The sequence below is a fragment of the Malus sylvestris genome, chromosome 9 (assembly GCF_916048215.2).
Source record: "Malus sylvestris chromosome 9, drMalSylv7.2, whole genome shotgun sequence".
NCBI classification, from domain to species: domain Eukaryota; kingdom Viridiplantae; phylum Streptophyta; class Magnoliopsida; order Rosales; family Rosaceae; genus Malus; species Malus sylvestris.
This window is the reverse complement of record NC_062268.1, coordinates 22,140,983-22,153,584: the sequence shown is the minus strand read 5'-3', so window position 1 is coordinate 22,153,584 and position 12,602 is coordinate 22,140,983. Positions and strand designations below refer to the sequence as shown.

The following is a 12,602-nucleotide window of genomic DNA, read 5'->3' as shown; positions in this document are numbered from 1 at the left end:
GATGGTCCTAATCTAGGCTAGGTAAGGATAACGTGGGTTAACAAACAATATAGGCTAAACAAGGCTCAACGGGGCTAAAACCTACAAAAACAAATGTATGGAATGAAGGCTTTTTGGCTATGGTGGTAACTACTAAACAACTTCATCTTGAATACGTGTTATGCAATTCAATGAAATGTTTTGAATGAAATTGGCATGAGTTCTAGCATTTGGAACTAAAGTGATGAAACGCCTTGACACACCCCGTCCCGAAGGAGGGCATGATGGCCGTCACGTGAGAGTGACGTAACCATTTGCACAGTACGGAAGCTTTAATTATACAATTTATAAGTTGATACACCCGAAGGTGAGTCCTAATTTTGTCCAATCTGTCAGAACACCGTCAAATTCCTCGTAGTCACCACACCTTTGTGATTCCTGAACCTGGAGGGGCGCAAAACCAAAATTGAGTGGGTCAGTAAAACAATTCTTTTCCAAATCCAAACATTTCTCAAAACGTTGTAACCCCTCTCCGTAAAACATGTATACTTTCCCAGAAATATAAAATATAAATATACATATATATATTCTCAATACTTCAATTCATTAACTCAACATTTTCATACAATTATGCCATGCCACATCATCTCAACATTTCTCATATTAATTATGCCATGCCACATCATCTCAACATTTCTCATATTAATTATGCCATGCCACATCATCTCAACATTAATAAGGTATGAATGCATCAACATAAATCATATCAGGTGCAAGAAAGTAATCAACCGTAGGCCCTCTAATAGCCCTATACGGTTGAACCTAGAGCTCAAAATCTATCATTATCACTCTACCGGAGTCACCTCTGTGACCCGTCCGGCCTTCTGCACACAAGTTACGCTCTAGTGCTTCTCATAAATCATCTGTGCACATAATCTAAGGTCACCCACCAGTCGGAATCTCACTAACACTCTCGCGACTGGTCTGTCGTACCCACTCCGCGTGGACTGTACGACTAGCATCTACTTGGATCCAAGGCGAGCGTGCGATGCGGTGAATACTATAAGCACTAAACCATGGTGCAGGATTTGAGCTCAATATATATCATCATCATCATAACAGTAATTAAATACTCATCTGTGCGTCCACCGCACCATTTCATACATATGCATCATAAATCAATTCTTACCTGTGCGTCCACCGCACCAATTCATACATATGCATCATAAATCAATTCTTACCTGTGCGTCCACCGCACCAATTCATACATATGCATCATATATCAATTCATGCATGGCATTTCAACTCACATTTCTATATACTTTTCATATCAATTCTATGCATGGTATTTCACTTCCCGTTTTTCCACATAACTCATATGCATTTCATTTTAAACATATTTTCATTTCAATTCAATTTCTGGGAAACGTCAAGTATATATATATACGGAAAACAAAACTGCCCACTCACCTGGAGTTCGTCCAACAACTCCCTAGCACCACACATCAAGGCGTCACGACGATCGCCGCCTAGAATAGTAATCAAATCCAACCTCAGAATTCATAGTGATAGAATATATAACTTATATAAAATACGTCACTACGTAGTTCGATCCGGAAGATCTGCCACTCAGATTTTAAATCCATAACTTCCAGAGGTCCACAATATATCTCTAGGATAACCTCCTAAAATTTCATTACCATCCAACGGTCGGATCGTCAATTCACATTTTTACCTAAATGTGAAAACTATAAAACGTTATTCGAACACCTAACCAACAATCCTTAATAACTTTCTCATACGGTGTTCAATTTGGGTATATGAATATACCACAGTGATCTACTCGACGTCACGGACGTCGACATTTTTTTAAAATAATTTTTTACTGTAGCACGCGCCCCCACGCGCCAAGACAAGCACGGCCCACGCGCCCCCACGCGCATCATCTTCTTCCTTGGGTCGCCGGACTGGTTTTTCCGGCGGCCGTTTTCTGGGCAGTTTTTCAAATTGCCATAACTTTGTCATTTCTCAACGAAATCAAGTGATTCAAAAAGGAAAGTTGTAGTACTTGACGAGACGAAGAGATTGATACCTACCTCAACTCCTAACTCGCCGGGGATTCGCCGGAAAGAGCCTCGAAAGCTCCGGCCAAACTTTGAACTTGTCGATCTCCGTGTTCTTACGTCCAAAAACTTCCAACGAAGCACTCCGAGCTTCCTTGGGACTTCCTTAAGCTCACTGTGAGCTTGGTTTCACCTAAAACAAAGCCAATTCGAAGATCATGAACAGTGCTCTTCACAGGAACTTGGAAACTAGGGGTTTTCCGAAGCAAAACTTACCTGAAATGGATACCATCGTGATCGTGGAGGTTCCAGGAGTTTGATGGTGGTCTTAACTCCGTCGTTGGTAGAAGTTTAGGGTGGTTTTGTGGTTGGTTTGGTTCGAACGGAGAAGAAGAGTGACAGAGAGAGTGAGAGAGTCGTGAGGGAAGAGAGAGAGAGTACATACGGGAAATGGGGAGGGAATCAGGGTAGGAGGCCCTACTTAAATCCTAAACACAACTTTAAACATACTAATGTAAATCCAATTGCTAAATTTTCGCCCCTTAGTCCCGCTTAAGGGCATTTTGGTCTTTTCACGTCCTCGGAATTAAAATTCCGGGACGGGCTGTGACAATCTTCCCTCCTTATAGAATTTCGTCCCCGAAATTCCAGCAACCAACTAAAACATCTATACTCATACAATAGCCTCGGGTAATTCTCTCTCATCCGATTCTCTTTCTCCAACATAATTTTCTACTGAATGATTTCCTTCACAAAGCTTTTACCACTTACTCTGTCTTAATTCTCAGGACCTTCTTTTTCCAATCCAAAGTCATCCTTGGTTCCTTATCAAGTCGAATCCAATTTAACTCTCAATAGTTGCATCAGGATCTCATGTGACGAATTTGCCACCTAGTGACAACGTATCGAACCCAAAATACATTAAGTACCTTAGCCAACTCTGAAGACATCACCACTTGTATGCAACTTCATCGATTCCTTTAGTGATCAAATCGATCTGATGTGTCTAAGACTTATCTTGTCTTCCTTTCCAAATCTTGCTATTTCTTTTCATGGTGAAATTTCCAAAAATATAAAATCATCTACATTATACACTCGATTAGTGGCATATTCATATGTTGATCTCTTTTGCCATTCCTGGTTTCTTCAGGTTAACTTAATCACCTGAATACTTTGAGGAGACTCATCCATAGTCTCAGGGTTTACAAAAACTCTTTCTTGATCGAATCTTTCTCTACCCAGAAATATTCCATTCACAAGTCAACAAAACACACACATGACACACTTCATGAACCTTATGGCTTCACTTCGGAAACTGCGCAACCAACATACTTAAGAAACTTAGCAGTTCCGTAAACCAATTCTTCTTTCTATAAAACAAATAAGTACCGTTACTCAACCCTGGAGTAAATGTACTAACTTGGTACATTGACCAACTATCGCTTCAAATTCAATCATAACCATCCTATGTACAAGGAAACTTGTACACAAAATCCAAGTAATATCTTTCCATTTCCACTGCGAAACAGAAAATAGTTATCTCAATCCAAAGGTTTATCTTTTTCTGCCTCAATCTGCAGACCAAATAAAACTGTCGAATGGTATGATAAATCTTATTACTTTTGGAATATTGCAGAAGTTGAACAATGTACTTCATCCAAATTTGCTTGCTTTAAATCCTCAGCATTCGGTACATACTTCATACTTTCTTGTATCCACATACCATTTGTTTCACGAATCATGTACTCATTCTTTTTCCTTTCTTTCCTTGCCGTGGTTAATTCTTAAATTCCTCGTCAAACATTTAAGTTTCGAGTACGACCTTACCAAACAGGCCTAACTTGAAATTTAACAAGTATAACTTCTTCTCGATCTTCCATTCTTAATTTTACTTTAATTGATTTTCAATCCACGAGAAGATAATCTTGGCAAGCGTGCCTGACATTAATCTTACTGTAGTCTTCTCACCAAGTGCTTCAGCTAGAACAATTCTACGATCACCCTGATCGTACAATCATGTTCATTTAACAATACAATTCACTTTTGCTGCCTCATATCAAAATCTTTCCAAGTAATGAATATTGAAGACTTTTGGATTCGTAAAATCTTGCATTCTTACCAAATATAATGCCTTCATAACTTCACAGCAAAAATGGTAATCATGACTTCCAAGTCATCCGTAGGGTAATTCATCTCATGAGGTTCCATTTATCGTGAAACGTATGCAATCACCCTAACATTTGCATCAACATGCCTCCAATACCATTCAAGAAACATCACTAAAAATTTATGATTACCACTATCTTCTAGGATTACTAAAATACATGTATGAGTGAGGAAATACTTCAGTTGTTGAATCCTTTGCTCACAATTTCCTTCCCACTCATACATAACCTCTTTTCTCCACAGTCTCGTTAATGACAAAGCAATGACTGAAAAATCTTTCACAACCATCCAAGATAGCCTGGTAAGTTAAGAAATTCCGAATCTCAATTACAGCTTGTGGTTGTTCCAATTTCTCAATTCTGCTATCTTTTAAGGATTCACTTGAATACCTTAAGAATATATAACAAATCTCAGAATGCCACCTGATTCATCTAACTTTAGCATTTGCTACTTAGCATACAACCAACGTTCTCTCAATCTTTGCTTCACCGACTTAATACGTTTACATGCTCTGCTCTGGCTCAGAATATGCCAGAATATCTTCAATAAAAATGATATCAATTTATCAAGGCATTATTGGAATACTTCATCCATCAACTCATAAAACCGCATGAGTATCCACATAGCATCACCAAACTTCATAAGGACCATAACAAGTCCAGAAAACCATCTTATGATCAACGTCACTTATAATATTCAATTGGTAGTAACCAGATCTCAATTCAATCTTTGAATCTTCGCAATTACTTCTGAGCTGGTTAAATAAACATCAGTACATCACCATGGATAACGGTTCTCAATCGTTACCCGACTCCATTGTCTATAATCAATGAACAGTCTCAAGATCCATTTTCTTCCTCACCAACAAACTAGGGCTCCTCAAAAGTGTTGTACTAGGTTGAATAAAACTTTTATCAACCAATTCTTTCAACTGAATTTCCAATTCCCTTAACTCATCATGAACCAATCTTTAACATAAATCTATACCTGGCAACAAATCAATAGTGAATCTCATATCTCTGCCTGAAGGCAATCCAGGTATACTTTCAGGGAAGACATCAAGAAAAGTCTAACCCTTTCGACATTATTCACACTACTCCAAACAACATCATTTAGCACCACATGAACTAAGTATTTTTGGGCAGCCTTTCAAAACAATATCTTTGCTTTCACAGCATAAATAATGGCTGAACTCATTTCACTTTGTATGCCCACCAAAGTAACCTCTAATTAATCAACTCGATGGAAAGTAACTGGTTTCCCGTAACATTCCATCTAGTCACAACTATAAACAATCACTCTAAAGCAATACATACTTTATTATTACTGAACATTCTAAATAGGTACAACACTAACATAAAATAATCTACCGGGTTGCTTGCTTAACGAATCCACAAATGAGTTATTAATATTACGGTCTGCAGCCCGCAATACTGATAAATCATCGTTGTCTCGATAAGTAGGCAACCACTCTCAAAGATATAACATACATAATAAGAAATATATCAGCCGAAGTCAACTAGAATGACCAATACGGCTGATTCAACTCTTATCTCAATAATACGTCGGCCGGATCCACTCCGCGTGGTCGGTACGGCCGAGCCTATAACTCACCAATTTCTCATGTGTCAGTCGAATCCACTTCTCATGGTCTGTACGGCTGAACATATAACTCATCAAATCTCTCTGTACTCACGGTCAATCCGACCAAACTACTAAGTCCATAACTCTACTGAATCAACACTATGATATCATGGAAAATTGTTGAGTACAACTGATTCTAGGGACGATTCACAATTTTGTGTCCCCTCTGTTCACATAAACACATTCCTTAATTTCACACTTCCCAAAGTGTTAATTTTGTACCTGCTGCACAAGGTACATTTCCTTTACTCGAGACACCTTGTCTCAAATATCTGGATGGAACGAGGCAAGTCTGAAAACTTTCTATAATATTCATTTATCGTCAACTTCCTTGATTCACATTTGCAAACTCTTGCTTACTACCATCGATAAATACCGGAGGGATAAACTTTTCCTTAAACAAGTCCTTAAATAATTCTCTATCAGCTGTTTCCTCCGGTGACAACAATTAACAATCCTGTTTCCACCAAGATACAAATTCATACCCAAAACCAGGTAGTTGTCTCGACCCCTTGTCAGAAGGAAATTTCCTTTAACTTGCATAATCTGAAACATCTTTTCCAAATGGTTAAACCGTTACTTCGCTCCCTCAGGTTCATCATTTCATAAGGTGATTCAAATTCGACTCATAATCCGTCTTAAAATGTCCCTTTTTATAATAGACTGAATCACCATAATAATAGTTTTCCCTAAACCGCTATATTAGGGAGACTAAATTCCTCTAACTAAGTGGCTTGCTACGAGGCGGTGTAGTTCTGACATAATTCACTAGAACTTCTCAAGATGTCCAAGATTGCAACCATGCTCTGATACCAACTGACACACCCCGTCCCGAAGGAGGGCATGCTGGCCGTCACGTGAGAGTGACGTAACCATTTGCACAGTACGGAAGCTTTAATTATACAATTTATAAGTTGATACACCCGAAGGTGAGTCCTAATTTTGTCCAATCTGTCAGAACACCGTCAAATTCCTCGTAGTCACCACACCTTTGTGATTCCTGAACCTGGAGGGGCGCAAAACCAAAATTGAGTGGGTCAGTAAAACAATTCTTTTCCAAATCCAAACATTTCTCAAAACGTTGTAACCCCTCTCCGTAAAACATGTATACTTTCCCAGAAATATAAAATATAAATATACATATATATATTCTCAATACTTCAATTCATTAACTCAACATTTTCATACAATTATGCCATGCCACATCATCTCAACATTTCTCATATTAATTATGCCATGCCACATCATCTCAACATTTCTCATATTAATTATGCCATGCCACATCATCTCAACATTAATAAGGTATGAATGCATCAACATAAATCATATCAGGTGCAAGAAAGTAATCAACCGTAGGCCCTCTAATAGCCCTATACGGTTGAACCTAGAGCTCAAAATCTATCATTATCACTCTACCGGAGTCACCTCTGTGACCCGTCCGGCCTTCTGCACACAAGTTACGCTCTAGTGCTTCTCATAAATCATCTGTGCACATAATCTAAGGTCACCCACCAGTCGGAATCTCACTAACACTCTCGCGACTGGTCTGTCGTACCCACTCCGCGTGGACTGTACGACTAGCATCTACTTGGATCCAAGGCGAGCGTGCGATGCGGTGAATACTATAAGCACTAAACCATGGTGCAGGATTTGAGCTCAATATATATCATCATCATCATAACAGTAATTAAATACTCATCTGTGCGTCCACCGCACCATTTCATACATATGCATCATAAATCAATTCTTACCTGTGCGTCCACCGCACCAATTCATACATATGCATCATAAATCAATTCTTACCTGTGCGTCCACCGCACCAATTCATACATATGCATCATATATCAATTCATGCATGGCATTTCAACTCACATTTCTATATACTTTTCATATCAATTCTATGCATGGTATTTCACTTCCCGTTTTTCCACATAACTCATATGCATTTCATTTTAAACATATTTTCATTTCAATTCAATTTCTGGGAAACGTCAAGTATATATATATACGGAAAACAAAACTGCCCACTCACCTGGAGTTCGTCCAACAACTCCCTAGCACCACACATCAAGGCGTCACGACGATCGCCGCCTAGAATAGTAATCAAATCCAACCTCAGAATTCATAGTGATAGAATATATAACTTATATAAAATACGTCACTACGTAGTTCGATCCGGAAGATCTGCCACTCAGATTTTAAATCCATAACTTCCAGAGGTCCACAATATATCTCTAGGATAACCTCCTAAAATTTCATTACCATCCAACGGTCGGATCGTCAATTCACATTTTTACCTAAATGTGAAAACTATAAAACGTTATTCGAACACCTAACCAACAATCCTTAATAACTTTCTCATACGGTGTTCAATTTGGGTATATGAATATACCACAGTGATCTACTCGACGTCACGGACGTCGACATTTTTTTAAAATAATTTTTTACTGTAGCACGCGCCCCCACGCGCCAAGACAAGCACGGCCCACGCGCCCCCACGCGCATCATCTTCTTCCTTGGGTCGCCGGACTGGTTTTTCCGGCGGCCGTTTTCTGGGCAGTTTTTCAAATTGCCATAACTTTGTCATTTCTCAACGAAATCAAGTGATTCAAAAAGGAAAGTTGTAGTACTTGACGAGACGAAGAGATTGATACCTACCTCAACTCCTAACTCGCCGGGGATTCGCCGGAAAGAGCCTCGAAAGCTCCGGCCAAACTTTGAACTTGTCGATCTCCGTGTTCTTACGTCCAAAAACTTCCAACGAAGCACTCCGAGCTTCCTTGGGACTTCCTTAAGCTCACTGTGAGCTTGGTTTCACCTAAAACAAAGCCAATTCGAAGATCATGAACAGTGCTCTTCACAGGAACTTGGAAACTAGGGGTTTTCCGAAGCAAAACTTACCTGAAATGGATACCATCGTGATCGTGGAGGTTCCAGGAGTTTGATGGTGGTCTTAACTCCGTCGTTGGTAGAAGTTTAGGGTGGTTTTGTGGTTGGTTTGGTTCGAACGGAGAAGAAGAGTGACAGAGAGAGTGAGAGAGTCGTGAGGGAAGAGAGAGAGAGTACATACGGGAAATGGGGAGGGAATCAGGGTAGGAGGCCCTACTTAAATCCTAAACACAACTTTAAACATACTAATGTAAATCCAATTGCTAAATTTTCGCCCCTTAGTCCCGCTTAAGGGCATTTTGGTCTTTTCACGTCCTCGGAATTAAAATTCCGGGACGGGCTGTGACACGCCTTCTATGTAATAACCAAACAAAGAATAGTGAGATCATGCAACGACTTTAGAAAACAAGAATGCGCAGATTTTAACTCTCCAAATAATGTTTAGGCTCAAGTCTCACAAGGTTGTAGCGTTAGTTTGAGTTCCTTCCTTCAAACATGTTACAAAAACTAATTTTTTTTTTTTTTTATGATTACATGTGAATTCATAAGTTATAACCACAACCAAGCATAAACCAAGAGTAAATCAAACTTTCATCCATGTTTATAACTCTCTTTAACAGTCATGCAATTAAAAACCGAATCCTCATCATTGTGTTGGAAGGTACCCTAAGACACAAACAAACACACAAAAACAACTTAAAAACGACTCTTTTTGGGTTTTGTAAAACAATTTTTCAAATTTTTATGGGATTTTCGGATTTTTGAATCAAAACACATTAAAACACCCCAAAACAGCCTAAAAACGCCTAAAAACAGCAAGAAACAACATTGGAAATTATGAGTGAGAGAACCCTACGAATTTGCATCAAAACACTTTGGTTACCCCCCCACACTTAATCCAAACATTGTCCTCAATGTTTTAAGCATAGACTAACACAAAAACACATAAACAAACAAACAACCACTAACAACCGAACATGGCAGAAACGAAATAAACAACAAAGAGAAGGGTTTAGGAACGCAAATCTGGAATTGGAGTGCTCTCTAGGTCTTCCTTTGTCGAATGCATAGGTTGCCTCCCAAGAAGCGCTTGCTTTAACGTCTTCCAGCCGGACGGTACCTCCGTTTAAGCTTGACTAGGTTCCATGGCATGGAGGGGTACATCCTCCATGACATGCTCCTTGAAATACTCATGCATTGGGTCTATGTATGGCAGTGGATAATGATGGTCCCAGATTGTGGCATTGAGCTTCCCAAGGTCAAAGTAAGAACTCCCATAATCATGGATTCGATTTGGTACCTGCACCACAGAAGGCAATAACCTATTAGTGGAAATGGGAATTGGAATTAGAGGAGGAGGCTTACCAATGCATGTAGATGAAGACTCAAAAGGGGCAGCAAAGGTGGTGCTCTCGGCCAGATTTGGTATTTTGGGTGTAATGACATGTTTCGTATGCTCCACTCCAATACCCTCTTTGGTGATGCATCTAGGGACATCCTTCTTGATTGGTGCGCATGAATGTTCCTTCCCCACATTTTTAATCACATCTATTGCAAAACAAGAACGAACATCATTAGGATTCTTCACATATTCAGGAACTTTGAATTTAATCAATTCATCACCAAACTCCATTGTTAACTCTCCCTTAGCCACATCAATCTTGGTTTGGGCTGTCTTCATGAAGGGCCTCCCTAATAGTATCGGCAATGGGATAGAATAGGGTGAATCCTCCATGTCAAGCATGTAAAAGTCCGCTGGAAAAATCAAATTGCCCACCTGCACCAAAACATCTTCCAAAACACCTTTTGGATATGCATTAGAACGATCGGCTAATTGAATAATCACACCATCGTTTTTAAGCTCACCTAAGTTCATAGATGCATAAATAGAGTATGGCATAACATTAATCGAAGCCCCTAAGTCTAACATGCATTGTTCAAACTTAGTCTTGCCAATAACGCACGGAATTGTAAAACTACCCGGATCTTTGCATTTAGGGGGTAATTTCCTTTGTAACATGGCAGAAACATTCTCACTTACTTGGACCACCTCTTTGTTCGAAATCCTTCTCCTTGATGTACAAAGTTCTTTTAAAAACTTAGCATACCTCGGGACTTGCTTAATTGCATCAAGGAGCGGAATATTGACTTGAACTTTTCGAAAGGTCTCTAGAATGTCCTTCTCGGCTTCTTCCTTATTTGATTGCCTAAACCTGCCAGGAAAGGGCACATTTAGTGGAATGGAACTAGAAAAAGTCGAATTTGGACTTACCTTGGTGGTTTGGGACGGCTTAGGAGGGCTAGATGGTGGCGGCAAGGATTGTTCATCCTTGGCCGTGAGTTTTGGTCCCTGTGCTTCCTCTTGTAGCAACTTTTCATCCTCATCGTGACTTGATTTGGATGATTTTGGTTCGGCTCCAACCAGTGTACCACTTCTCAACATGATTGCATTGACGGTCTCAAAGCCTCCTTTAGGATTCATAATAGTTGAACTAGGCAATCTGCCTTGTTCTCTAATTTGCCCCATAAACTCGGCAATTTGACCCATTTGCTTCTCCAAATTGTCCACCCGTTTGTCTTGGATTTGTCTCTCCTTATTTTGAGTTTGTACTTCTTGCGTCAAAGTAGTAAGTAACTTAACAACTTGATCATTATCCAAAGACGTACCTGCGGTTGGTGGGGCGGTTTGCACTTGGTTTTGATTGGGGACGAATGGCTTTGTATAAAAGCTCGGTGGTTGCTGCCTAAATCCTCCTTGTTGTTGGGGTTGTTGAGGATCCTGCCATTTGAAATTCGGATGGTCCCTCCACCCCGGATTGTAGGAATTAGAGTATGGATCATGGCGGGGTTGATTTTGGTTCCCAAAACCCACGGCATTGGCAGATTCCCAACCCCCATTCTCAATCAATTGAGGGCATTGATCGTTGGCATGTCCTTGCATAGAACACACGCCACACACACTTGGTCCATGAATCTTCATTCCCTCGGCCAACTGAGAAACAATAGAAGTAAGGTTAGCTAATTGGGATTGAATCTCAGGCATAGAACTTACCTCATTCACTTGTGGCCGTGGGGGGTCCCTTTGTCCAACACCTTCGTATTGTTGTGCATTATGTGCTCGGTTGGCCATTAGAACTTTTGCAGCCCCCAGAGTTTTATCCACCAACGCACCCCCCGCCGAGGCATCAAGCATTTGGCGTTCCATGGGAAGGAGTCCTTCGTAGAAATATTTAATGAGCAGCTCCTCCTTCATTTGATGCTGTGGACAAGAAGCAACAAGTGATTTAAAACGTTCATAATAAGAAGGAAACGATTCACCTTGGTTTTGTTGGATGCCACTAATCCGTTTCCTCAAGAGAATGACTCTTGAAGTTGGGAAAAACTTCTCCAAGAAAGCTCTTTTCATACTATCCCAAGATGTAACCGTTCCGGGTGCTAACTCGTAAAGCCAATCTTTCGCCTTTTCCAAAAGTGAGAATGGAAAGGCCTTCATCATCAGAATACTCCCGTCAACATTGATGGGTGTCATGCTCGAACAAACAACCTCGAACTCCTTGAGATGCTTGTTGGGATCTTCCATGGAAAGCCCATGGTATTTCGGAATGTGGTGCAACAAGCTTGACTTCAACTCAAATTCGTCGGTCTTGCCTTGGGCAGCCGCGGGGTATTGAATGCATAATGGTGCGGCATTGGTCAACCCCGAGGCCAAAAGCTCTTTAATGGTCCGATTGTCCATGGCCATAACTTCTTCTTCCACTTCTTCAAACTCAGATTCGGCCTCTGAACTTGAACTAGGTTCACTAGGTTCGGGATGCCCCCTCTTTCTTCTCAAATCACGTTCAAAATCGTCGTTAAAGTTCA

The 12,602-nt window shown here is 40.2% G+C and overlaps 1 long non-coding RNA gene across 3 annotated transcripts; it reads right to left on the bottom strand.

The window, feature by feature from the left end:
• Positions 1 to 277: 277 nt before the first annotated feature.
• Positions 278 to 8,912, bottom strand: LOC126582047 (uncharacterized). Of its 3 annotated transcripts, XR_007609254.1 has the most exons (3): positions 2,319 to 2,475; positions 1,450 to 2,235; positions 278 to 423 (listed from the first exon to the last, which is right to left on the bottom strand). It is a non-coding gene; the product is annotated as an uncharacterized LOC126582047 (long non-coding RNA). The 3 variants fall into 3 exon arrangements; XR_007609255.1 differs by lacking the exons at positions 278 to 423; positions 2,319 to 2,475 and adding an exon at positions 8,754 to 8,912 and having other exon boundaries at positions 1,190 to 2,235; XR_007609253.1 differs by lacking the exon at positions 278 to 423 and having other exon boundaries at positions 1,190 to 2,235.
• Positions 8,913 to 12,602: the final 3,690 nt, after the last annotated feature.